This window comes from Leopardus geoffroyi, chromosome C1 (assembly GCF_018350155.1).
Source record: "Leopardus geoffroyi isolate Oge1 chromosome C1, O.geoffroyi_Oge1_pat1.0, whole genome shotgun sequence".
Classification (NCBI taxonomy): domain Eukaryota; kingdom Metazoa; phylum Chordata; class Mammalia; order Carnivora; family Felidae; genus Leopardus; species Leopardus geoffroyi.
In genome coordinates this window covers 129997121-130002560 of record NC_059328.1, presented here as the reverse complement: position 1 = coordinate 130002560, position 5440 = coordinate 129997121, and the positions used below count along the sequence as shown (strand labels likewise).

The 5440-nt window shown below is 34.9% G+C and overlaps 1 pseudogene; it reads left to right on the top strand.

Moving 5' to 3' along the window:
* Positions 1–937: 937 nt before the first annotated feature.
* Positions 938–2084, top strand: LOC123596881 (annotated as a pseudogene).
* Positions 2085–5440: the final 3356 nt, after the last annotated feature.

The window sequence follows — 5440 nt, the reverse complement described above, 5'->3', positions numbered from 1 at the left end:
TTTCTTAATATTTATTAGTATTTTAATATAAAGCAAAAAATGTCCTATAATCCCATTTTCTAAGTAATTATAGTAGACATGGAAAAATAAGGAGGAATATATGAATACTAGCAGAAAATGGAAACAATATGAAGAAGTATAAAGTGAAATTAAGAGCCCAAATCCACCCTTCCTTATTGAAGGTTTTTGAATAGTGCATGCATAGCTTCCAAAAAGCATATATGTGTATATTGATTCTTTCATTCATTCAACAGATACTTATTGAAGATTTATTATATAAGTGTTAATATATGGTTAATATATACATAAGTATAATGTATATACACATGTCATTCAATGTGTTATATATGACACACATATATGTGTATATATAATGTATTAATATACAGTATATACATATATGTACACATAATACATTACATCTATAAGATAGGTGTATGTGCCTTCATACACATATATGTACCCTAGTATAAACAGAAGTGACTAAAAATGATTTTCAGTTATTTAGATTATCTGCATACCGGAGATTTTTCTAGGGAGACAGCTTGCATAATTTTTTCTCTATTTTATTTTTATTCAGTCTTGTCATTTTACTTTTTTATTATTTTTCTTTCTCCAAATTTTTATTTAAGTTCCAGTTAGTTAACATACAGTGTAATGTTAGCTTCAGGTGTAGAATTTAGTGATTCATCACTTACATACATATATTTTTCTTACCTTTCTTCCTTTTTTTCCCATCTTTCCTTCTTTCATTTCTACGTTTCCAAATGATACATGATATAGTAGACATTATTGTCTTCTAATTAATTTACAGAATATGCCTCTACTTTCTCATTTTAAATATGATTTTTAAAGATATTTGTTATAATATTAAGGATATCATAGGGTCCTGGAGCCAGAATACCTGAGCATAACTTCCTAGATGATGACCTAGATGATGAAGCTTCTGCTGGCAGCTTGTACTATTGTTCCCACTGAAAACCCAGCTGTTGTCAGTGTCATAACATCCAGGAATACTGGCCAGTGAGCTGTGCTGAAATTTGCTGCTGCTACTGCAGTCATTGCTGTTTCTGGGGGCTTCACTCCTGAAAGCTTCACTAACCAAATCCAGGCAACCTTCTGAAAACCAAGACTTCTTCTGGTGGTTACTGATCCCAGGGCTGACCACCAGGCATTCACAGAGGCATCTTATGTTAACCTACTTGCCATTATTCTGTGTAACACATTCTTTCCTCTGCACTATATGGACATTGCCATCCCTTTCAACAATAAGGGACTTCACTCTGTGGTCCTGATGAGGTGGATGCTGGCCCAGGAAGTTCTGTGCATGTGTGGCACCATTTCCCGTCATGTGTGATCTCTATTTCTACAGAGATCTTGAAGAGATTGAAAAGGAAGAACAGGCCACTGCTGAAAAGGCTGTGACCAACAAGGAATTTCAGTGTGAAAGGACTGCTCCAGCTCCTAAATTTACTGCTACTCACCCCATAAGTTGCAGAGTGGTCTCCGACTAAAGGTGCGGTTCCCGACTAAAGACTGCTCTTTAGCTCCCACTACTTAGGCCACATGGATAGGACCAGTGAGTGGTCTTAAGCTGCTTTTTCACAAAAGCAAACAAGATGGAAATAAAGTTTACAAAAAATAACCAGTTAAAAAAAAACAACGAAATGAGTACGTGTAAAGTGACTAGAACAGAGACTAAGGGCTCAGTACACCAATACATGTTAGCTATTGCTATTTTCCTTCTAATCTTCACTTGCTAAAGATCTTTTTTGTTGCTGTTTTAAAATATGTAATATGGGTTCAAATTTGTTAATTGCTCTTGAGTCTTTGCTTCCTTTTTGCCTGCTCTGCGTTTTTGCCTTTGGAAAAAATCTGCCTTAAAAGAGTCAGTTTTCCTACTTATAAAATCATCTAATTACCACTTTGCCTAAAATAAAACCCTCTTGAAAGTTTTTACATTCATTTGGTAGCTCCTAATTTCTGCCATATTTTAAACTATATGCAGTCTTTGAAATTAATGTACCTAAATATTTACTATGACAAATAGCTGTAAGAAATAAAAAATAATCAAATTTACAGCATTTTGTGCTGAGACTGTTTTATATTCCTTCGGTAAGCCTTCTTATTTTTGTCCATTTTCATGACTTAAAAACTCTTTTTCCTGAACAATATTTCATTAATGCAGCATATTTCTAATATTAACTCCTTATTAGGTGAAATATTTCATATAAATATATATAATTTCCAAGGTGGTTATGTTATATAATTTATTATGATATAGCTCTGACAAAATAATAGACAAAATGGAGCATTATAACTCTCTTTGAAGCACTAGTGCAATTTAGTGTAAAAGTCTGGGCATATATACTCTCTGTAAATTACTGCATATTATAATCCAGTATTATTTTATGAATTAGAGATCTTTTCCAAAATCTGAGTTTAATGAAATATAATTCATTTCTCACGTCTTTGGTAATATCTTTGATTAATGTCAATTCCTCACTAAACAGAAGCTAGTATTTGGTTGATTTATAAGCATTTAATAAATACACCAGACATACAAAACATAGAAAGTTAGCATTAATTTGTAAAGACTAATCACGAAGATAGAATATGAAATAGCTTTTACAAAACTGTCAGATTTGATAAGTACTTGTTACTAGAAACCAATTTTTGAGGTGGGATTTCTTGAGTAACTGATAAAAATTGTTTTCAATATTCAATAAAATATTAGAATGTGCCTCCCAAGAATATACACAATGTCACCATTCATGTAATGCTGCAAAAGTAATGATTTTATGTATTTGCAATAAGGACTCATATTGGAAATTCCTTAATAAAAATAAACTATAAGATTTTCTCAGAGGGGTGCCTGTGTGGCTCAATCAGGTAAGCATCTGGCTCTTGATCTCAGCTCAGGTCTTGATCTCAGGGTCATGTGTTCAAGCCCTGCATTGGGCTCTACAATGAGCGTGAAGCTTACCTTAAAAAAAAAAAAAATCTTTAGATAACAAAAAGATGGCGAGAAAAACATTGGTCTCCAAAATGATTGCAAAAAAGACATTGTGTTTAAGAAGATTTGTGTGTTAGACAATGAGATGGAGTTTAGCTTTTAAAACAGCTTATTTTGGAGACAATGCTTAGAAATAGGCCTTTTCAAAACCAGATAATCAAAGAATGTTTTATTAAAATTTGTTTGTGACCAATTCAGGTATTCATTAAAAAGTGAGATCCTTTAGGATTGGATTTTTGTCTGTTTTGTTTCCTACTATTTCTCCAGTACCTAGAAGAGCTGGGGCTCATAGATATTAACTGAATGAATGAATATATGAACTTGTTAATAATTATGTTTACATTTTTCCAGGCCAAAGTTAATGGGGCAAAATTAAATGCAATAAAACTTTGGGATCTTGACGATTCTTTGGTGTGAATATTGAAGCTGATCCAAATAAATGCATAAGGAAGACTTTGACCTGTCTTTGATTAATCCCTGAGCAGATGTGGGATATCTTCCAGTTAGTTTTATGTCCTTGTAAGGTGTGATTTTTATGAGAGTGCTGTCTTATAAAACCCTACCGCTACTGTTAAGGTATACGGGTTGGTTTTTAACAACACAAAAGAGCAGAAGTCCAGGGGCTAGAGAGCAAACTCATTGCCCCTTGTAGCTGTCAAAGCCTAAATGAGAGAATTAACCTTTAAAGAAGATTTATTATACTTTGAACATCCATTCTTATTTCCACAGTCTTAAGCCTATTCCTTTATTAATTATGCCAGCATAGAGCTAACCCTTATAACTGAACCAGCTTCACCTCTTTGGTAGAATTAGGCTTTATCATGATGATACTGGCTTATACTTAAGAGTACTAGAAGAAATGGCCCTAAAATATTGCAGTTGTGTTTTTGGTATGTTTGTTATTGATAAGTATTTTATTACATTGTACGAGGGGATTTTGTTTCAGTTTTCATGTCAGGACTAGCTGCTTTTATCTAATGGACTTTATAAATTGTTTGATGAATCAGCTACTATGGTTGCATTTTTATGTTCTCTGTTAGCTTAGAGATAAACTCTTAGGCCACCTATTGCAATACAGTTGTTTTGAGCTCAGGGTATACTTGCGTGCGCGCGCGCGTGTGTGTGTGTGTGTGTGTGTGTGTGGTTTTGGCATTAGCTTCACCTCCAGCACTGTTTTATGCCTTATCCTTATTTTGCTTTCTATTTTCTCAAACACATTTAAATTATTTTAATAAAATATACCTGTTCTTATAAAGTAAAATTAATCAATTTTAAATATGTGGGATTATAAATTATGGCTTAATAAAAACAAATAATTTTATTTTATAAATTATGAAAAAAGTAAATTAAGAGAAGTGATTGGGTTATAAGTGACTACAAATGGCAAGGTGATTTCATCATTATTAAAAAGCACCAAACACCCTATAAAGAACAGCTCTTCAGAGACGCCTGGGTGGCTCAGTTGGTTAAGCCTCCGACTTCGGCTCAGGTCATGATCTGACAGTTCGTGAGTTGGGGCCCTGAGTTGGCCTCTGTGCTGATAGCCCGGAGACTGGAGCCTGTTTCGGATTCTGTGTCTCCCTCTCCCTCTGCCCCTCCCCCACTTGCACTCTCTCAAAAATGAATAAATGTTAAAAAATAAATAAAAAAAAAAGAACAACTCTTCAAAATACAATATCTTATAGGGAAAGAACTTTAAAATACCTCTTAATTTTGTTCATTTGTTGTTCAAACCTACTCTGATAATGAAGGTGAGTGTGGAGAGGAAGGACAGACAATGCCAAAGGAATAAATGAATAAACGGATAGCATCGATACAAGAAAGAGATAAAGATCTTTGAGGACTTTTAGCTGCTCACTATGTGCTCTTCAGTGCATTCTGAGATCTTGGATATCCCCAGGGAATAAGTGAAGTCCACACTCCGTGGGAACACTTTCTAAGTTGATGGGAAGGTGTTGTTGAAAAGATATGTCAGAGCCACTAATCTGAATCTTTCTTCTGTCTGTGACCATGTCTCCTCACACTAGACTTCAGGTTTCTGAATTCTCATGGAGGTGACTCTCATGGCCATCTGAGGAACCCTACTATTCACTCCTTAATTACCTGACCAAATACCACCCCCTCAGAAGAGGGGTTCAATCTGACTACAGTAGCCTGGGTACATCTGTGGATACTATCTTAGCCTCGTATTCTGTGCAAGACAGATGAGGCTGGATATGCGGATTTAGAAAAGGCTTCAGGATAACCTGTCTGCCTGAGTCAGCAGAAGGGTCAGTCCTTCAGGCCCCAAGGGAAAGCTTAGCCAGGCGGGTTGTAAATGGCCAGGGAAGTTTTTGCAAGGTTGTATTTCTTTGGGACTGGAAGGCAGGTGACCTTAAGATTCCTGAAAAGGTTCTGAATAAGTAGTATATTATGGCTTTACTA